This window comes from Sceloporus occidentalis, unplaced genomic scaffold (assembly GCF_023333645.1).
Source record: "Sceloporus occidentalis isolate IW3139 unplaced genomic scaffold, rSceOcc1.0.p SCAF_4, whole genome shotgun sequence".
Lineage (NCBI taxonomy): Eukaryota > Metazoa > Chordata > Lepidosauria > Squamata > Phrynosomatidae > Sceloporus > Sceloporus occidentalis.
Genome location: NW_028316984.1, coordinates 156,114,640 through 156,138,440, shown reverse-complemented (window position 1 = coordinate 156,138,440; position 23,801 = coordinate 156,114,640).

The following is a 23,801-nucleotide window of genomic DNA, read 5'->3' as shown; positions in this document are numbered from 1 at the left end:
CAACATCAGGGAATATTGGCAGGGGTTGCTACAGTCTTAGACAAGAGTTGAGCAATGTCTGTGTAACCTTAATGAATTATGGTTTGGCCTAGTGGGTGAGGAAACTCAAAAGAGGAGCTGTTCTTACTACTTCAGTTCAGAAAGAGAAAGAGAACTGGAGAGAAGAGGGGCTACAGCTGCCAAGGCTAAGGAGTGGGCCTTTTTCACCTTTGCAGTAATGGGATTTTAAGTTACATTTTTAGGGCAGAAAAAAAGAGTAAACTCTTTATAGTGGAATTTCTATACTGGCATTTGTATCTATTTTTTATTTTTTTTTGGGGGGGGCACCAATGTTGTACTTCTTTCTGGGTTCAATGCGCCAACTGTAACTGAGCAATGCAAATGCAATTACAGTTGGCCCTCCATATCCACAGATTCTGCATCCATGGATTTAACCATCCATGGCCTGATTCAAAAGAAAAATAATCCAAAAAGCAAATGTTGATTTTGCCATTTTATATAAGGGACGTCGTTTTGCTATACTGTTGTATTTAATGGAACTTGAGCATAGATAGAATTTGATATTCATGGGTGGGGGTGGGGTCCTGGAACCAAGCCCCAGTGGATACAAAGGGCCCACTGTGCAATTTAAGACCCAATATATATTTTATACCCATGCCACAAATTACATATTTGAACATAAAACCTACACACTCTCCTCAAAATTACATGCATCTGACAGTACATGACTTTATCGCAAGACTGTTCTACATGTGATGCTCAGTAGTACTGTGACTTTTGGATGTAACCTTAAAGTCCTAATGTTGGAACGAACTTTTGAGGACATTAAGGCCATCAGAAAGAGCTGTGCTCATTGTTTTACAAAAGAACTGTGCTTCATGGAGTGAGCTTCTCTTTCCTCCCAAAATGTTATTTTTTAAAAAATCAATCAAGAAAGCCTTAAGAAGCTGTGAGGAGAGGGGGAGCAAGCACCCTGTATTTTACATAACCTTCTCTTAGAAACCATTTGATGGGGTGTTGTTTTTCTAAAAAAAAGAGCATAGCTTGCTTCCTGTGTTACCATAAGAAGCTTCTGGGTAGGATGGCTCTGCCAAGCCTTTACCCACTCTCTGTTGCATGACTCTTGGAATCTTGCAATTGCATCTCACAAAGACTATGACACCAGTCTCCCTTGACTTTCCTTACTGTCACTTGAAAGGCAAAGGAAGGCATTCGCTGCTAAAATTATTGCAGAGGGAGGGTGGAACTGATTTTATTGTACCAATGGCATTTAGTCCTCCCCCTCTTCTATAAAGGTTGCTTTTTGGGCAAAGGGAAGGTTGAATCATCTCTTGGCATCTGAAGCAACTATAGCAGTGTGGGGGATTTGTCATAGGAATGGTGGACTTTTTACTTCTTTCTACATTGTATTAAAATATTGGGAATTGGTTTGTAGATTTCCAAATGCATGCACACATACATAAAGACATCTCCCTCACCATATAACATGTGCAAACTCATTTAGCCCCCTGGAAGAGTTCTTTGCACTGTTGGAGAATAGTCTTCCTTTATCAGTTCAACAAAATGCCCATTTGGAGGCAAGCCACAGAAATGTGGATCAGAGGGGAGCAATTGCAGGAGGAACAGGGACCACTTCCCCTCATGGACTGTATTCCTTCTCAGCAAGTCCAAATTCTTGTTTTCCTCTGTAGTTCCTCACTAAATAGTGAAAAGAAGTCATGCCACATCATTTCCTCTAGTCATTTTAGGAAAGACTGTCAAGAAAAAATGAGGTATATGGGGAGTTTCTGGAGTGTTTGCATGGAGATATTTCCATGTGCTTTTGCACATTGGGGGTGCCCTGAAATCATACCAAAATTAATAGGCAGCTTAGAGGTTTTGAGGAACTGATGGGGAGCTTTAAAGCCACAAAAGGGGACCCAGGGGCTGCTCACAGGCCGCTATTTGCCCACTCTGTTGTAGACATTCTAAAGATATCACCAGACTGCCAGAGGCAGTAGATTGTGTAATTAATTAAGAGCAGCACGTCCAATTAATTTTTTAAAAATTATCTCCAGCTTCACATTTGTTGTTCTGATCTCACTGCTTTCTGCTCAGGCCTGCTAGTTGGGTCGCTCCATTGAATCAGGTATGACTGAGGGCTGTATTAGATATGGTATAGGTATCCATCATATATCCCCATTAAAATAGCTGCAAGAAGGAGAGACAATCTGAACTATTACCATGACATATTCAAGGAGCTGTCTCTCCCCCATGCTATTTTCCTCCCTCAGATCCGCCCTACCTGTGAGGATTGGTGGCTTGTACATCAGTGACAATGATGAAATCACTCCAGGTTTAGGTCTGAATTCTAAAAGAGCTCCCCAAGTTATTGAACCCTTCTCCCCCTCACTTCCAGCACCTTGGATAGCTCCATTAAAGTTCAGACTGAGGGTACATTTACATTGTAGAAATAATGCAGTTAGACACCATGTTAACTGCCATGCCTCCATCCTAAGAATCCTGGGATTTGGAATTTTGTGTGCTCTTTGGCAGAAAAGACCGAAGTTCTTATAAAATTACAGATCCCAGGATTCCATAGGATGGCACTTCAGCACTTAAAGTGATGTCAAACTGCATTATTTCCTAAAACTCAGAGTGGATTCTCTACCCTACTGACATGGGAGCTAGTAGCTGCTTCTGGATGGCATCTCTGAGAACAAGTAGTAGTATTGGAAAGTGTAGCAATTGTAAAGAAAACTTTGCTTCATATAAGAAAGGGCATAAATCCACACAAGCTGACTGGACTGGTAGTTAAATTTTCCTTCAATATTGGGAATGACAGAGGACCCTCCATGACACAAACCGTTTCATCAGGTACAGGAGAGACTATGTAGCACATGCACATCTGTCCTTCAAGGGAGTAATTGGATATGTAGACACAATGACTGGGATGTTCACTACTGCCACTGACCAGCATTCTCTGCTTGAAGTGTATGCTTCACTCTGCCTTATGGCAAGGTGGCCCTAACAGGCAAAATGGCACAGGGAAAGGGGCTAACATGGCTTTCCCCAGTGCAACACTTCCCTGCTAGCTACCCTTCTTACCTCTCAAACAGGAATTCAACAATAATTTGACAGTTTCCCAGCTAGAGTCAAATCTGGGGTTCTTGACCCCCTGAGAAATTTGTGTGGGAAAAAATTGACACGTTGAAAGTTCCCACAACTTCCAGGAACTTTTTTCTTCTTGTTATTGTTCCTGGCACAACAGGAACTGCACAGGAGCATGAGAAATTGTGCAGCTTTGCTGTAAAATCGTACACTCACAGTCTTTTCCGTTTGCCTAGAATACTGCACAGCGTGTTTAAAGAAAATTCATCCACTTACATTCTTTTTCGCTATGTACTTGGGAATGGAGCAAAAGTTTTGACATTATGACTGCAGCCTTTGATGGCATGATAATGGGGCTTTTCCGATTATTTAAGCAGCACAGGTAGCTTTCTTTCCAGGTTACAAAGGGTTAAATGAGGTGAGGAGGTTAAGTTACATTTTAATGGGGCTTGGCATTACAGAGTTGAAGAGAGAGCAATTGCCCAGTGAGATGGCCAGTTGGGCAGAAGTGCAAACCTTCAAGAGGCAGCTGAAGGACCGGAAGACTGTGGGAAGAGAAGGAATAGGTGCGCACCTGTTCACCCTCTTCCCTGCCATCCCAGGCCTTCATAAAATTATAGAATCATAGAGGCCTGTTACAGACAGCCAAAATAAAGCTGCTTCGAGTCACAGTGGAGGTATGGTGTTTCAATGATGCATGCGTCCTAAGAGTCCAGAAGCCACACCAAAGCCATGATCCAGTCCTTAGGGCTGGAGCGTGGCTTTGGTGCGACTTCTGGACTCTTAGGATGCATGCATCATTGAAACACCATTCCTCCACTGTGACTCGAAGCAGCTTTATTTTGGCTGTCTGTAACAGGCCAGAGTTTGAAGATACCCCAAAGGCCATCCAGTCCAACCCTCTGCCATGCAGGGACTCACAATCAAAGCATCTATGACAGATGGCCATCCAGCCTCTGTTTAAAGACCTCCAAAGAAGGAGACTCCACCACTCTCCAAGGGAGTGTGTTCCACTGTCAAACAGCTCTCACTGCCAAGAAATTCCTCCTAACGTTGAGGCGAAATCTCCTTTCTTGTAGCTTGCACCCATCCTTAATATGACATCCCTTTAAATATTTAAACAAGGCTATCATATCACCTCTTAACCTTCTCTTCTCTAGCCTAAACATAGCCAGTTCCCTAAGTCTCTCCTCGCAGTGGATGGTTTCCAGACCATTCAGTATTTTGGTTGCCCTCCTCTGTACATGCTCCAGCTTCTCAACATCTTTTTGGAATTGTGGTGCCTAGAACTGGACACAGTATTCTAGGTGAGGCCTGACCAAGGCAGAATAGAGTGGCATTATTACTTTCCTTGGTCTAGACACTATACTTCTATTGATGTAGCCTAGAATCGCATTAGCCTTTTCAGCTGCCGCATCACACTGTTAACTCATGTTGTGGTCCCCTAGGACTCCTAGATTCCTTTCACACATAGTCTTGTTCAGTCAGGTATCCCCCATCCTATATCTCTCTATTTCATCCTGCTTTCTCTGGAGAGGTGGTTGAAAGCCCAGGAGGGTGGGGGAAGAGGAGGAAGAGGCATGCACCTGTTCCTCCTCTTCCCCCCTCACCCTCCTGGGCCTTCAACTGGGAAAATTCCTCCCTCAGAAGGCAGAGGTCCTGCCCCCAGAAGGTGGTTATGTAAAGGGATCCAGTTTTGAATACAGTTGGTAGTACATTTTATCTTAGAAGTTCTAAAATTTGATTTTCAATTGTTATAAAGTGGACTTTTAGTTTAATTCGGTTTCAGTCATTTATCTTGCTTTGTGTTTATTCTGGAGGTAAAGTGAAATGTAAATCTCTTGAAGGATGAAGGTAACTCTGCTCCAATTCTTGTTCCACCACATGCTGAGGAAATGCAACAGGGTCAGCCTCAGTAGTTGGCAAGACCCACTGATTGCAATGCCTATCGAGAGCCTGGGTACCCCTCTCTACATTCAGAACACAGCAAAGGGGCAAGGGACTTATGAGTGTCCCATCATTTTAAATTTCCCACAGTGCTCTGGATTGATTCAGATTATGTGTGTCTACACTGGCCAGAATTCTCTGGGCTACTCCTGGAATATTCTGGCCCCCCAAATCCCCCCCTTTCTTACATGTTCTGGAGCAATACCTGGGAGTTTTTAGACACTGTGTTCCACTGTGCTATCACTGCCAGCAGTGGTGCAAGTTGCTCCCACCGACTCTGAAAACAAGATGCACAGTACTGATCTCAGCACCTTGTTGTGATCTCAGAGGAGCAAGTCCTGCCATTACTGTTCCTAGTGGCAAGTAGCACAGCAAGAAGCTGAGTAGACAGTTGCCTGGCATCACTGCAGAGTGGTGTTATTAAAAAGTGGTGAGTTGTTTAAAAGTGGCCCATGGAATTATAGTTCACAAAATCATGTGATTCCTGCAGAAATAGTGTTAATTATACAACCAAGAATAGAATTTAACAGTATTTGTTTCTTTGTAGAATGTATTTCTCTAATGACAATTCTGCTGTTACACGAGCCCTGTTGAAATCAGTAGTGCTTGCATGCAAGCATGGGAAGGAATGATTGTTTCCAGTGAGAGATTCTGTGGGTATGGTATATGTGACAGTTTAAATATTAAACTTTTTTTTAAACCAAAAGAAAAAAAGAAAAAAAAGAATTTCAGCTTTAAACTACAGATATTCAGTTTTTACTTTTGTATTGTGACTTCTGAAAGTGCCTTTTCCAGACTATTACTGCTTTAGTGGAGACAATGTACTGTGTATCAGTGTGCTGTGTGTTTCATGCTGACATTCTTGTTCTGTTTTTTAAATTGCTCTATACCAGGGATGTAGCCAGGATTTTAGGAAGGGGGGGGGGTCCAGACTAAGTGCCACCATTATATTGGGGCTTGGGTGCGGCAGCACAGCAGCACGCACCATTCATTTTTCTAATGGAAGGGGGGGTCCGGACCCCAAGAACCCCCCATTGGCTATGTCCCTGTCTGTATGTAGTTGCTCAGAGTAAACAATTTACATTCTTAAGGACTGATATGTTTCAAGCTCTTTGTAATAAAACATATTCAAATCCAAAAAAAAGTGGGGGGTTAAGGGAGGGATGGTCTGGATTCCCTGCGGTATTGCTCTTTCCACGTGAAGACTGTCTGCAGTTGAATTGGAGCTTTGACCCTATGTTGTCTGGACATGTTCCTCTTGCAACATGAATGGAAAAGGAAAACACAGCAAATAGCCCTGTATAGATATGCCTTATGTCATGTTTTTCACTGTCTCTGGTAACCCCATTGGGGGGAGGGGGGGCTGGAGGAGCCAAATAGCACTTTGCTGAGGGAAAGATTTCCTCCGCCCCTTCTTGGATACACTCATTCTTCCACTCTGCCCCCTATTTTTGGAATCTTCTTCCCATGAATTTGCGGACCACTACCTCTCTAGACTAAGTCTAAATTAAAGACTATGCTACTCAGGGAAGGATTCCAACTTTCATTTTGATTGTTGTCCATATTATTTGTATTAATTCATAATTTTATAGTATTGTTTAAATCTTGTTATAATAATATTTTATTAATTTTATAATCTTGTTTGTGGTTTTAGATTGTGTGCCATTGGCAGGCTTTTGTTTTTATTTTGGATTGTTTTTCTCCTTTGTAAAGTACTATGTAAAGCCTATGGTGCTATATAAATAAATGTAATAATAATAATAATAATAATAATAATAATAATAATAATATAAAACTGAGTTGTCTAATAAATGGAGAAGCTGGGATCTATTACATGTTGGACCATACTACATTTGTTTCCCATCACTAAATGGTGGACTAGTTAAAGATCATAGGGATAAAATGAAATGAAACAATTCTAAGAATCTACCATCTTGATAAGGGATGGAAGCATGGTAGACAGTAGGCAGAATTCTGTATTCTTTGGAACTGCCAAAAGAAAAGGCTATTTCTGGCTCTTCAATATTTCTTCTTGGGAAAAGCATCCAACCATTATCCATTTTTTCTTACAGAAGCCACAGATGATTTGGAGCTTATTTTAACAAATATATATAAAGAGCAGCTGCTAGCATCTTCAAGCAACATCTGTGACATATTCCTTTACATTTTGCAGATGTACTCACACTTCTGCTACTATTGCCTGCTCCTTCTTTTTGATACATATATTAACTGATGAGTTGGAAACAGAAAAAAGGCACAAATCTAGCAAGAATATCTTCTGTGTGATCTCACTGATAGTAATGAAAGCTGAACACGTCTTTGCATGTCTGTGTTTATTTGAATGTGATTAATATTTCTACATTTTCATTCTCTTGTAGAATCACAAAGGTGATCATTGGTACTGATTACAACAATAATAAAGTACAAAAAAACCACAATTGTAAAAGTAACAGAAAATTAAAACAAAACAAAAAATGAAATGAATGGTCACTGCCACCATGAGAGAAAATTAATAATTGGCATTTAAACTTATTTATAAAAATGGGATTGCCTAGTTTGCTTATGATAAAGTATTCAGTAGAAAGCAAGTGTTGAATCCTGATGTTTGTTGAACTACCAAACATAGGGTAGTTCAACAAACATCAGCAGGGACATAGCCGGGGGGGGGGGGTGTTCTTGGGGTCTGGACCCCCCCTTCCATTGGAAAAATGAATGGTGTGTGCTGCTGCACCACCACACCCAAGCCCCATTATAATGGTGGCACTTAGTCTGGATCCCCCCCCTTCCTAAAATCCCAACTACGTCCCTGATGGCAGGGGGTGAGATTGGCTGTTTGGGGCATGGAGCTTCCTGGAACAGCATGGAATAATTGTGCAAAGGGATTTTTTTTTCTTTTTGCATTTTATACATTTTGCATTTTATACATTTTCTTTTACTGAAAAGCAGCCTTTTAAAGCTTTTTAGTGGTGCTTTCAGGGCCTTTGGGTAGGTATTGTGGCCATACTGGAGCTACAAAGGGGTGTATTTTGTTCAGTCTGCACAATTGTCACTACTGGTTTATTCTATTTTTTTGGTCAAAATTAGAGTAGTAGACCAATTAATCAATGCCATTTACTTATGTGTTGACTTGCTGTTCAACTAGTTATTCAGTGGTTCTACTCTAGTTGGGACTACCTATATGTCTGATTATTATTTATCAGCAAATGCTTCTACAAGCAACAAAAATATATTTGCACATCAGACTGAAATAATCTTTACCAAAAATAAAATAAAATCATATAGTATAGGAATGAACCAAAACCATGAAAACAGCAAAACCAAGCAGTATAATATCATTTTTTAAACAGGGGGCAGGTTAAAAAAAAAAAAAAACAGGTTAAAACCACAGGTTAAACAACAATAACACATTTTAAGCCACCAGAACCACAAGCCCTTAAGAATACTATTCAAACCAATATGATATGGAGAGCCAATGTGGTGTAGTGGTTTGTGTATTGGACTAGGACCCTGGAGAGCAGAGTTTGAATCCTTCTCAGCCACAGAAACCCGCTGGATGACCTTGGGCAAGTCATATTCTCTCAGCCTCAGAGGGAAGCAAGGGCAAAACGTTCTTAAAACAAACCTCAGAAAAAACCCATGATAGGTCCATCTTAGAGCCATCATAAACTGGAAATGGCTTGAAGGTACACAACAACAATGGAGGCTGTGCATTTTAAGTGTTGCTTATAGGTGAGTTTTTCCAGTTTATCACACCAACTAGATCATTTTTTGCATGCCACAGCATTTTAAAGTGTTTTAGTAAAACAGCAACACCTAATCCACAAAGTAATCTTAGGTTTGTGAGTGACTAGCCGCAGATTGCTACTGCAATTTAACAATTCAAAGAGGTCTCGTTGGAATATCTGTTTTGTATGCATTGGCTCATTCTGGATGAAATCCATACGTTAGTTGTTCCTCAAGCTGTTCTTCAGCTAAGATTACTGTTTATTTCCAAACACCATTTTACAACTGAGCCAAACCAGTAACTCAAGAGTCCTTCTTGTGGCACAACAGTTTAAACAGACACATCAAGTGCTTTGTTCTTCATTTATCAAGAGCTGTGGCTCAGCCAGGAGTTTTCAGGTAAAAAAAAAAGATCCTCTAGCAATCTGTCTTTCCTTTTGCACAAACCCGTTTTACAATGTCAGACCTGTCAACACTGCTGAATATTCAAAGTGAACAAAGTTAATTGCTGGGTGAATGAAGGTCGGGCGCATTTCAAGTGAAAAGGAAGCCCCTTAACTGAAATCCATCATTTTATGACAAGCTGTAATTTATTCCCACTCCATAATAGACAAGGCCAGGTTCCAAACCTTTCTTCAGTCTTTGTCACAAATTGCAATTATAATAATGTATGGTGACATTTGACCCTAGAGGTTGTGGCCCTATTTCACCACACATGAAAGACTTTTATCTCTCAGGAAATTCTTGGCAACCCCAGTCTGAAAAAGAACCAAAACCACTTAGGACTTCCAACTGTGTTTGCTCATCATCCACTGTGCCTGAAGGATTTATTAACATTCTGTATTTCATAAGTATACATGATATTATTCTGAAAATGAAAAAGGGAATAGGGTAGGATTGTGTGCAAGCTTTTGTATCAGGATTTGTGTTCATGTATACTGGGTTTTTTTTTATGCATGCATTAAAAGTGCAGCGAGGCCTACTACCAATGATCAGGCTTTAAAGATATAAGCACACATATTACATGTTGTAAGGTGCATTTAAAAAAAAACCCTAGTGGCTGCAAGGGATACAAAAATATCTAATTTATTATTTAAGTTCTTTGTTTAGTATATTTATATCCCACCTTTTCCTCATCTTGGCAGCTTACAACAGTTTTTAAAAGTATAGTTAAAAATTCATGTCATAAAATGCTAGATACAATTAAACTATCAATACAATTAAAACCTGTTAAAACACAAACCATTTAAAGGAAAGCAGCAAATATGAAATCCAGCACATTGCCTTTGAGCGATCCATTTTCCAAGGCCTGCCAACACACAAAAAAGTCCTCACCTGCCTGTAGAGAGATAGTGTCAGTCTAATCCTTCCGGGAAAAGAGTTTGAGAGCCAGGAATTTCCCAGATCTCAGAGTCTGGCCCTGAATCTCCAGTTTTCATGGGCCAGTCTCCAGATTTGGGGGACTCAGCACCAGGCAAGAAGAAAGAGCTGCTTCCAGATCTCCAATTCAGATAGCAGAACAGTAATTTACTCCAATCTGCTGGCCTGAATTAGCTTGTTGTTGCAATTTACAGAATCTCCAGGGGAGTTCTCTGTTTATTTAGGATTTGTCTACACTTGCCAGAATACCCTGGGTTGCCCTGGAGTATTCTGGCCCCAAAATCCCATCAAATTTGTCCTTTATGTTTCTATCTTCTCCTAGTAAGTGATGAGCAACTGCCTTCCCACCTGACCTCCATTTGACATTTGATTCTGTTGCAGATATCAGAACAAGTGCCCAGGCTTGCTATTAATGGTGAGTGTCTCATTCTTACCTCAGAGCAACTAGCATCCACAGCAGTGGCACCAGGCGATGAACAGGGACTGTGAGTGGAAAAATAGCTGGTGAAACCTCCCTCTCCCCCCCCCCAAAGGGGGGGGGGGAAGAGAAAAAAACTGCAGCAAAAGATTAATTTTTCAAATCCAGGTTGTGGGAGGAAACCTCAAATCAGACATGGGCATCATGAAAACTGTCCAGACTTGATTTGGGGTTTTGGCCCAATTTTGTCTAAGCAGGATGAGTGAGCTGAGAGGGAACTTCGGTTAAAAGACCCATGTAGACAAGGCTCTGCTTGACTTCCCCATTGTCTCCTAGTAATTGTGACACAGGACTTACCCTCTGCATCCATCTTCTGGCTAAAAGCAAGTAGGCTACATAAATGTAGGTTATCCTGTCTCCTGAAGTGAGTGAGAAGGGATAAACCTCTCATTCCATATTGATCTGTGGATAGGCTTTTCAGTTTTATAGACTCCTCTCTTCTAAACAGGAAAATGTGTGTGTGCATGTTTGAATGGCAAGCGGTGAGCAACTGTGGTTGACACTTATTCCATAACAATGACTTCAGCAGGGGCTATCCCTAGCTCTCTAGCTTTAGCCCGGAGACCTCACAATCTAGGACGATCCTGGACTTACTAATGCAGTTTGACACTTCTTTAACTCTCATGGCTCAATGCTATAGAATGCTGGGATTTATAGTTTTGTGTGAAATTTAGCCTTCTCTTATCAGAGAGTTCTGATGCCACAACAAACTATGAACCCCAGGATACTATAGGTTGGAGCCATGACAGTTAAAGTGGTGTCAAATTGCATTAATTCTTCAGTCAGGCAGCAGCCTCAGAAGGCCCTCTCTCATTCTCACTCTTGTGAGCTTTGGCCCCTAGTTATAGCACTGGAATTTCACTGTAACTGACCTGGTTGTGTCCCATTGAATCCTGGGATTTGCAGTTTAGAAAGGGGTGTTTACAATTCCCACCCAGAGAGCCTCACCAAATTATAAACTTCAGGCTTTCATAGGATGCAGTTATGGCACCATGATGGAACCATAGTACTATAAATGTCTAGTATGAAAGGCCCCTTTCTCTTCCCTGCAGCCTTCCACTTTACCATTAAGCATTATTGTCTTTTCTAATGAGTCATGAAGCACCAGTCTAGTCATTTTGGCTTTTAGTGAGAATTACAGCTGGATTTGCTCAAGGGTCTATTTACTGGTCATTTTGGCAGCCTGTAGTATCCAGCACCACAGTTCAGATGAGTTGATTCTCTTCCTGCCAGCTTTCTTCACAGTACAGCTTTCACAACGGTGAATTTCACAAGTGATTTTACAAAAACCTTTCTATGCACATGGTTTCAGCTCGTTTTAAACCATTTTAACCCATTTAATCAATCTTTCAATGTGCTAATCGCTGAAAATATTTTTATCCTTTTTAATTATTTTAATTATTTATATTATTTTAAAATTATTAAATTGGTTTTATTGTATGCTGCCCTGAAATCTTCAGGTAAAATGCAGTACATAAATATTGTAATAATAAATAAATAAGAAATACAATAGCATGGATGATCCTGACTTTGGTATTCAATTAGATATCTTTACACTTGGGTATTGTATATAGTTCATTCATAGCTGTCCTTTCAAGTCTAAATCATCTTCTGATCCCTTGATTATAATCTCCACCTTTATTAATGACTGACCCTAGGTGTAGAAAACCTTTAAATATTTTGATATCATCATTACCCACTTTAAAGTTATATAAATCATATGTAGTCATATCAATGACTTGGAGGACAAAATTGGGGGCATACTTATCAAATTTGCAGATGACACCAAATTAGGAGGACTAGTAATACCCCAGAGGACAGGATCAAGATTCAAAATGACGTGAACAGACTAGAAAACTGGGTCAAAGCTAACAAAATGAAATTCAACATGGAGAAATGTAAGGTACTGCACTTAGGGCGGAAAAATGAAATGCACAGATATAGGATGGGGGACACCTGGATGAATGAAACTACATGTGAAAGGGATCTAGGAGTCCAAGTAGACCATAAGTTGAATATGAGTCAACAGTGCGGTGGCAGCTAACAAGGCCAATGCAATTTTAGGATGCATCAATAGAAGTATAGTGTCTAGATCAAGGGAAGTAATAGTGCCACTCTATTCTGCTTTGGTCAGGCCCCAACTGGAATATTGTGTCCAGTTCTGGGCGCCACAATTCAAAAAGGACATTGAGAAACTGGAGCATGTCCAAAGGAGGGCGACTAAAATGGTGAAAGGTCTGGAAACCATGCCCTAAGAGGAACAACTTAGGGAGCTGGGGATGTTTAGCCTGGATAAGAGAAGGTTAAGAGGTGATATGATAGCCCTATTTAAATATTTGAAGGGATGTCATGTTGAGGAGGGAGCAAGCTTCTTTTCTGCTGCTCCAGAGACTAGAACACGGAACAATGGATGCAAGCTCCAGGAAAAGAGATTCCACCTCAACATTAGGAGGAACTTCCTGACAGTGAGGGCTGTTCAACAGTGGAACACATTCCCTCGGAGTGTAGTGCAGTCTCCTTCCTTAGAAGTCTTCAAACAGAGGCTGGATGGCCATCTGTCGGGGATGCTTTGATTGTGATTTCCTGCATGGCAGGGGTTGGACTGGATGACCCTTGTGGTCTCTTCCAACTTTACGATTCTATGATTCTATGATCCTATGGTCATTATTTTTGTTTTCTTAACTTTCTACTAAAATCTACTTTTGTACTTTCTGTCTTGACTTTCCTCAATAGTTGTTCCAAGCCTTTGATATTTTTTGCTAGTGGTATATTTTCATGCTTCCATCTTCTGAGACTACTACAGCTTTCCAGCTGATATATTGTGTGTTTAAACCTAACAGATAGGGTCATAACATGCAGCTTTGCCTGACCCCCTTGCCAATGGGAAACTATTATGTATTTCTATATTCTATCCTTACAGTGGCCTGTTGTTCTGAATATAGGTTACACATCAGGACAATCAAATGTTGTGGCACATCCATTCATTTCAGAGCAATTCATAGTGATTCATGATCTACGGATACAAAGGCTTTGCTATGATCCAGTGGTTCTCAAATGGTGGGGCATGACCCAAAAGGGGGTGCAAAAGTTGCTCTGGGACACAAGAAATATAGTCACAAATTAACTGAAATCTGATCCACGGAGGCAACCCACCTCCCTGCCACTTCTGATGAGAGGAGAGGGGCTCTGGCCAAAAATTGCATGCTCTCATTACATGGAATTGAAATGACTTCTACCCAGTTGTTTTCCTCCCGTTCTTCTTCCTCTGGCAGATGGGTGACATGGCAATGGCAGCCCAGCTGTGTGAAGGAAAGGCTTCCAATCCTCTAGCAGTCCCTGACATACAATCTCCTTTCTCCCCTGTCCCATGTCTAGAATCATAGAATCATAGAATCAAAGAATCATAGAGTGGGAAGAGACCACAAGGGCCATCCAGTCCAAGCCCCTGCCATGCAGGAAATCACAATCAAAGCATCCCCGACAGAAGGCCATCCAGCCTCCGTTTGAAGACTTCTAAGGAAGGAGACTGCACTACACTCCGAGGGAGTGTGTTCCACTGTCGAACAGTCCTTACTGTCAGGAAGTTCCTCCTAATGTTGAGGTGGAATCTCTTTTCCTGCAGCTTGCATCCATTGCTCCGGGTCCCAGTCTCTGGAGCAGCAGAAAACAAGCCTGCTCCCTCCTTAATATGACATCCCTTCAAACATTTAAGTAGAGCTATTTTATCACCTCTTAACCTTCTTTTCTCCAGGCTAAACATCCCCAGCTCCCTAAGGCGTTCCTCATAGGTAGGGTTGCCATAATTGTCCACTTTTACCAGGGACAAAATGTGGAACAAATTCAAGACCAAACTGTAGGACAACTGCAGGACAAAACTCAGCCCAAAATGTAGGACATTGAAGAAAAATGGTGGACCTTAAATGTCCTACATTTTGAGCTGAGTTTTGTCCTGCAGTTGCCCTACAGTTTGGTCTTGAATTTGTCCTACATTTTGTCCCTGGTAAAAGTGGACAATTATGGCAGCCCTACTCATAGGGCAAGGTTTCCAGACCCTTCACCATTTTAGTCGCCCTCCTTTGGACACGCTCCAGTTTCTCAATGTCCTTTTTTAATTGTGGTGCCCTGAACTGGACACAGTATTCCAGGTGGGGCCTGACCAGAGCAGAATAGGGTGGTACTATTACTTCCCTTGATCTAGACACTATACTTCTATTGATGCAGCCTAAAATCGCATTGGCCTTGTTAGCTGCCGCATCACACTGTTGACTCATGTTCAACTTGTGGTCTACTTGGACTCCTAGATCCCTTTCACATGTTGTCTCCTTAAGCCAGGTGTCCCCCATCCTATATCTGTGCATTTCATTTTTTCGCCCTAAGTGCAGTACCTTACATTTCTCCCTGTTGAAGTTCATTTTGTTAGCTGTGGCCCAGCTTTCTAGTCTATTCAGATCATTTTGAATTTTGATCCTGTCCTCTGGAGTATTAGCTATTCCTCCTAATTTGGTGTCATCTGCAAATTTGATAAGTATTCCCCCAATTTTTTACTCCAAGTCATTGATAAAGATGTTGAACAGTACTGGGCCCAGGACAGAGCCCCGTGGAACACCACTGGTTACTTCTCTCCAGGATGAAAAGGTGCCATTGTTGAGCACCCTTTGGGTTCGGCCAGTCAACCAGTTACAAATCCACATAACAGTTGCCTTGTCTAGCCCACATTTTACAAGCTTGTTTGCAAGAATATCATGGGGAACCCTGTCAAAGGCCTTACTGAAATCAAGATATACTAGTGTACCTACACTACTAGTATGTACTTTTGTGTATGTACTTTTGTGCCACTACTAGTGTAGTGGCACAAAAGTTTGTGTACATACACATGCATGAATACATGTGTACGTGTGTACACATGTACACCATGAAACCTTTTGCAGTCTCCCTTCCTTCCCTCCTACACTTCTTTTGCTCAAGTCAGTATTTTACATTTAAAATTACCTAGCTAACAAGGTCAGGGCACTGCTTCTCAGCCTGGCCATCATGAGTTAAAAAAAAGTTTTTTCATTTCAATCCGAGGTTGCTCAAATCCACAGATATCAAAGGGCCCACTGTACTGGATCAAGTGGGTGGTCTCAACATGATTATGTAGATGTAAAGTGGGACCCAAGGGGGAGGAGTTTGAGAACTGCTATTATAATCTATAAAACATAGGCTGACTTTCTTGTGAAATTCTTTGGTCCATTCCATTATGCTGTGTATGTTTGTAATATTATCCCTAGTGCCTCTTCCTTTTCTAAATCCATCTGAGATATTTGGCACTTTTCACTCCACATATGGTAAATGTCTTTCTTCTAAAATCTTGAGCACCACTTTGCTTTCATGGGAGATCAGTGAAATAGCTATGTGGTTTCTATACTCCATGGAATCCCCTTTCTTGGGGATTAGAATATAAATAGAGCATTTCAGGTCTATACACCATTGTTTTGTTTTCCATATTTGTTGGCAAATTTTAGTTAGAATTTGAATGGATTCTGTCTGTGTAGCTTGAGACAACTCTATTGGTATGCCATTTGTGTCTGGTGATGTATTCTTTCCACATGCTTTGAGAGCAGCTTTAACTACCTTTTCTAAAACTGAGTTCTTAATCAAAAGGTTCTTCCTTAAATGAACCAGTTGTCTTTTCATCTCTTTACAGTTCTTCAATGTATTGCTTCCATAATCTTTTTATTTATTTTTCTTGCTCATACAGTGTATTCTCCTCTTGGTCATATTCACACTTGGTTCGAATTTCTCTGATTTCATGAGCCTTAAGAAAGACATCACTTGTTCTACTTTTTGTTCTCATTATCTGTTTCTGTCATATGGCCTAATAGTTGCCTTTGTCCCCAGGCATTCCTGTCCACTTTTAGCTCATGTGCCTCATGTATTGCAATGGTTATAGCCTCCATTTCTTGTTTTACAATATCTAGCTTTCCATGATTTATGATTCTCACATTCTGTGTTCCTATAATATGTAGCTTCAGACTTTCTTTTCACCTCAGCATGTCAACAGCTGAACATTGTTTTGGCTCCTCTCCTGCTGCATAATTATACACAGTGCTACTTGTAGCTGTCCAGTAGCTCTCTTGTTTCATTTAGGATTACTTTATCATAAGGTTTTCATTATTCAGGAGGTGTTTACCAGTGGCTCATTCTGTATGGTGATAACAAGAGTTAGTCCCGCTGCCATTGTCTCTGAGAGATTCTCCACCAGTGTCACCCCCACTACTGGTACTGCTTAATAGCTATAAAGCACATTTAGTTTGGCTCCTCATCCAAAGCCTGTCTAATGTGAAAGACCTTACCAGCAGTAATGCTATCAACAGCATAGCCTCTTGCTTCACAGGAGTATGCAATCCACTGTCATGGAAAGGTAGTGCCATGGTGAGCAATTTATCCTTTGCTGTAAATACATTTTAGTTTATGCTCCAGTAAAGGTAGAATCCATCTTCTCCACTTCTGTTGTATCTATTCAGTACCATCCAGCTGAGTTGTTCTTGTGAGCTGTGGCTTATTGTATCCCAGCATATCTGATGAAATAGAATTACCTCTTTCTACAGTAACAAAATTGTTGATGTTGTGTGCACTGAATGGAGAACTCAAGAATAACTCTGTTCTATGCAGGCAATCCCTACATGGCAAATGGTACATGTGTCAGGACATGTAGAGTATAGAACTGCACATTATATATATTTCCCACATTTATCTTCCATCTCACATTAAGTGAGCTTGTATTCCTCCTGACAGGATGAGCCAATGACCAGCCTTGTTCCGTTACTATCCTGCCTTTCCCCCAAAACTGAAACTCAAAGTGGCTTACAAAAATCCCAACAAATACTGGGGGAAAACCCTCATACAAAACCATAATTAAAAACACATCAAAGTTTTGTAAAATGCAACAAAACCATCCATAGTATAAAAAGCCATTTAAAACAAACCCACTAAGGCAAGATAGTTTGCTTCTTAAATGCTAGTGAGCACTCTGAAAGTCAATGAAGCATGTTCAGTGCTGCAAAATGAAATCTAGCTTCATTTTTTTCTCCTGCCCTCACTTCCTCTTAGACACTATTGAAAAATATGGACCAGATAAATATACATTGTATAACAGGGCCAGATTCTGTTGCAGATGTTCTTGAGTACTCAAACAAGTCAGTAATTTAAAGAGAGATGACCTATGATTGTTTTTATTATGAGAAATTTTTGTTTTATGTATTCTATTTGCCCTGCTGGTGTTTACTTACTTTTCAAGGCATCTAACAGCAATTAAAACAATACTATACAATACACAAAGTATAGTAAAAAAAAACAACAGAAAGATATTATAGGCCCCATACAGACAGGCCAAAATAAAGCTGCTTCAGGTCACTTTGGAGATATGCTGTTTCAATGATGCATGCGTCCTAAGAGTCCAGAAGCCACACCACGATCCAGTCCTAAGGGCTGGTGCACAGCTTTGGCACAGCTTCCAGACTCCTAGGAGGCATGCATCATTTAAACAACATACCTCCAAAGTGACCCAAAGCAGCTTTATTTTGATCTGTCTGTATGGAGCCAAAAATTACATTAACAACAGAAAAGCAAATGTCTGAACAAGAAGATATTTACCATATGGCTAAATGCAAAGATTGTGCCAAGCTCACTGTTTGGTGCAAGGTATTTGAGAGACTGAGTGCATGACTGGTACACAGCTGGTACACAGAAAGAGGCCTCTCTGCCCAATTTTAGTGCTGGGCACTTTAAGCAATCCTTAAGGTACCCTGGACCTAAGCCATGTAAGGCTTTAATGTTATGACTGACACTTTGAATTGTGCCCTGAAACAAATAGGCCACCATCAGTGCAGAGGTGTTAAAATGTGATGCTGTAATCAAGCACCCAACAACATTCTTCCTACAGTGGTGCAAAAGACCTGCTGAGCTGGCAGGAAAAGAACATGCTCCAGGACCCATTTTCATAGGCAATACTCTCACCTGGCCAACAGTGCTATTAGAGAAAAGTTGCCTTTATACTGAGGCAGAAATAGTTGTTAGATGCAGTTACACATGGGTTTTGATTGTTATTAAATTCACCCGAGACCAGAGGGCAAAGAGACTTCATACATTCCTATTTTAAGACTGAGCTATAGCTCTGACTGTGCTGGCACTGTGGAGATAGAGAAAGGGTGAGAATCATGTAGTCCTAGATACATTGTTGGATTGCAGCTATCAGCATTCCTTACCATTGACAATGCTGGCTAGGGCTGCTGAGAGCTGCAACCCAGTCTGGAGGGCTGCATCATTCCCAACCCTGATGCAGAGGAAGCCCATTCCCCTCGAGTGTATCAGAAATAATAGGAATGTCCCAGGGAACCTACAGGATTCCTGGAGTAGTGACTGTACCAGAAGATTCTTGGATTCAGAACTCCAGAATGAACCCCGTCCACCACCAGTATTAATACTACTGGGTGTTTTCCCTGGGGTGACCCATCAGGTTTCTGCCCCTGTCTAATTAGCTATTCAAGTCCCTCAGGGCTCTGTCTTGGGTCCTTTACTGTTCTCCTTTTATACCCTGCCCCTAGGAAATCTTATTAACTCCTATGGCTTTCAATATCACCTGTATGCTGACGACACCCAGCTGTACTTCTCTATCCTGAGATTTCACCGGGTGTTGAGCAGCAATTGTCATCATGTCTTGCTGCTGTCTCTGAGTGGATGATTCACCAGTGCCTGAAGCTCAACATGGCCAAAACTGAGCTATGTGTCTTCCCACTCAAGCCATCTTGGCAATGTTCTTTGTCAGTTACTGTGAATGACATTTCTATTCAATCTGTCAATGAGACCCATAGTCTTGGCTTCCTATTTGACTCTTCATTATCATTTACTCCACAAGTAATTAAATTATTTTGTCTTCACTTGTCCTTGACATAAAGAGAGGGTCTTGCAGAACAGATCAGTTCCCCTACTTACTGCAGGGGGCCAAGGATTAAAAATCCCTCACATCTTCTGGTTAAGGTCACCCTGAGTCCAAAATACCATTGGTACACAAGGTCAGTGCAACTGTGCCAGAGGAGATGATGGCAGAAGGAAGAAAATGGCTGCAGTTGCAGTAGCCACCATAGCAGTAAGACACAAGAGATATAGGCTCCATGATGCCAGAAGGTATGAGTTGGCATCCTGTTAGTGGCATACGCAGTTGAAAGTCTACCTTACACCTGTATATATTGTAGTTTGTTGTTTATGAGGTTGGAATTTCTTTCACAAGGCACACCCTGAATTTATTGTTAAGCTGTGACAGCTCCCCTGGACATTCTATGGCTGATGGTGAGTTGTTGTATATGTCCCTATAGCCAGACATGAAATGATGACATCATCTGCTGAGACCTCTGGAGGAGCTCAGTGGAGCTCAGCAGATGATGTAATTATTTTGCATCTGGCTACACTTCTCTGACATCTCCTACACTCTTCACCAGCCATAGAAACATCATCATCATCATCATCATCATCATCATCATCATCATCATCATCATCATCCCTGCCTGTTTCCCACTTCAGAACTCAAGGTTGCTTAAAGCAATTAAAAACACAGCTAAAAATTCAGAACATACAAAAGTTAAAAATGTAATGAAACCATAAAAACATTAAAACCAATTAGCAACATAAACCATTCAAAAGAAAGTAACAAACAGACAATTCAGTACATTATGCAAGGCCTGCTCCTACAAAACAAAAACAAAACAAAACAAAGTCTTGTCAAAACAAAAACGGTCTTCATCTGCCTACAGAAAGCAAGCAAGGAGGGTATCGGTCTAACATCTCTGGGAAGGAAGGTCCAGAGACTGAGATCAACCACCAACCAGGCCCTATCCTGTGTTCTCAACAGGTATATAGGCCCAGTGGGGAGCTGCAGTGTCTCAGTGGTATGCCCAATTATAGCATTGTTCTGTCTGTAGAACTATTGTGCTACGTTATCTTGTACAGGATTCTGGCCTTTGTCTTTCCTCATTACTATTCTGTGACCCTAGAAAGATTGTGATTACTCACATAGTGCACCAACAGGGTTCTGGCCAGTGTGATGGCATGTGTCTTCTATTCTATCCTTTAATGTACACACACAGAGTTTTGAATGGCACTGAAATGGTTATTATTTTGCTCCTCATGTTGCTGTCTTTTAAAGGTGAGAAGATCAGGAGTGTGGGCAGGAGAACTACAATTTTGAGGCCCTAACAACATCTCAACTAGTGCTAAAAGAATGGATAGTTGCAATCTTATCCAAAACTTTTTAAAATGAAAGTTCGCAGACATTTTTTTTTTTAGAATTAGCCAATGCCTTTGGCTTGTCTTATGAATTTGCTCCACTTTACTCCTTTGCTGAATGACATAAACCTGAAGAGAGAGTTCATTTTATCTTGGTGCAGTCTCTCAGAACACTTCTAATAAAGAATAGACTCCTTTTTCAGGACTGTCTTTTCATTAGGGCAGAAAGCAAAGGCCTTGAAAGTGGTAGAAAAACATGGTGTAATCACTAAGGGACCATTATCCTGTCCCTAGTAACCATTAAGCGTAAGCTTCCCAAAGCCAAGGAGAGTAAATTACTCATTTATTGTTACCTGAGCTGTCTAAGAGAGATTGAAATCTGGACTATTAATGATTTTTTCATTCTGTTTGGGAGAGATTCAGTAAGAGTTCGTGTACAAGCTTGGATGCTGGCTGTCTACATTTTCTCCAGGTGCACAATAAAATAGAGGTGGAGTGTCATCTCTCTCATATGAAAAACCCTCATCTCTTTCTGAGAGTAGTTCTAAGCAGATAAAAAAGTGTTGCTCTTGTTATTCCCAGGCAACTCAGAAAAATATTAGATGGCTTGCGCTTTTCATGTTTTCTCAGGGGGAAAAGAAAAAGAAAGAAAGAAAGCTAGGTGAAAATGAACATTTAATGTATGGATGTTTGGCTTTCACAGATAAGCTGTGTTCTGTATACTTACTAAGTACAGGAAAGTAAATATAGTTACCAATTGGCTTGATCATCAACTATTTTGTTGTGTTCTCATCTTCCTCTGTTGCTATGTTCATTCCCCACATATGCATAGCCTCTTAACATGCACACATGCATGAACAGTGGTGGCTAATGGCTTCCATGTCAGGAGGGCAATCAATCTACCCAGACTTAAAAGGAGCTCTCCAATTGCTGAACTCTGTCCCCAACATAAGCTCTGCACCTTGCATTGCTCCTTTAAGCCCAAAATGAATTCAATACACATTGGCCATCATTTTGTGTGTGCATGTACCTGTGCATGTGTGTACATCCACATAAGCATGCCTGCACATACACACACACACACACACACACACACAGTCCTTACAGCTTAAAAGTACTCCTTACTCCTTACATCTGGGGATGGGCTAAAAAATTCTATGCCACCATTCACCCACAAAAGTGTGGTGTAGTGCTTTGAGCTTTGGATGACTCTGGGAGATTAATCTTTGAATCCATGCTCAGCCATGAAAAACCACTGGGTGACCTTGGACATGTCACACTCTCTCAACCTCAGAGGAACACAAAGGCAAGCCCTCTCTGAAAAAGTCTTGCCAAGAAAGCCACATGATAAGAGTCACCATAAATTGGAAATGGCTTTAAGACACACAACAATAAAAGACAGTATGCAAAACTAAAACTCCCTGCTAAGGGAGGCTGGTCTGTGGAACTCCTTTCCAAAGGAGGATAGCATAGCTTCTTTTTGTTGACCTTCTCTCAGCAGGCAATGACCTTTTTATACAGCTGAGCTTTTAGCAATTAATTGGATTTTTGCTAAATGGATGCTTTATTTTATTTCTTTTCCTTTTTATTTATGCATTTTAATTTTTTTTATGCTGGTGCATAATGAATTCTTCGTTGGTGTCAAAAAAAATTCTTTGGTTAGAATTACAACTTAATGAAACTGTCATCCTGCAAGGTTAGATGCCACTACTATTCTAAACTTCTACCATAAGGACCTCCCCAGTTTAAGACCACCAATGTCCTGCACAATCAATAATACTTGGTCTGGAGTGTGTTCAGTAAAATTTATCTGGCTGGCAATATATAGAGAAAAACTTGGTTGACATGGTAGCCATAACATTCCAAGCAATTTTCTTAAAGGAGCCTCCAGACGGATGTTGAAACTTTCCAATATAAAATTTCTGGGGGTTTCCAAAACAGTACTTGAGAGCACCTCAGACAACTTGTTTATGGTGAGTGATGGGTAGTTGAGGCAGCAGCTGATAGGTAGCTGAAGCTGAAGGTATGTATATCAGCACAAACAAGCAAATCCAGCACCTGATTTGATGGTAAGAAAAATGTTCCATAGAGATAACAGCATCTCCCATGCTCTAGTGGATAGTCTACTCTAGTTTGCCAAAATTCACTTTGCCAAAACTCAGATACTTTCTCTCCTTCCAGTGTGCCCACATAGATTCATCCACCTAGGTTGGTTTATTTGTAGAAAATTAAATTATGAATAATAGATTTCATTGTGTGGTCAAAATCAGCATTAAAAGCAGTATTACAAGACTGGGTGCAAATTGACAGGGTCTCCCAAAATAATTTGGACAGAAGAAAGACCAGAAGAGTGGGAGTTCATAGATGGTTACTAATCTTACACTTTGTAAACCCGCTTAGGGAGTGCTTAAGTGCACTGATAAGCGGTATAGAAATGTACTTGCTGTTGCTAATCTATCCCCCAGTTGCATACTTTCGTCTGCCCATGAGTACTATAACAAATAAACCCACATCTTTCATTCTAAAGAGTTTTTGAAGCATTGCATGTCAGATAGTTGTTGTCTTCAGGTTCTCATTCCTTTCCCATGGGAAATTTCCCTGTGTTTCAAAAGTCATTGTGACTTCTTCAAACCTTCCTGGTTCTAGATAGGAAAAAAATATGAAAATATGGAGACCCCCTTATACAGAATGGGAATGCATGGTGTGCTAACAATGTTGATTATACTATGCACCCCTTGTGTTGAATGGTAGCATTGCAGAACTAAATGCCCAAATGAATGTGCATATCCATACAGATGCACATGCACATCTGCATCACATCAGATGCACACCAAACTGTGCGTGGATGAGCATGCATTGCATGCGCTACTCTATTTCTGCAGCTTTGAACTGAACAAAAACATTTTGCATCCATCAGAAGTTT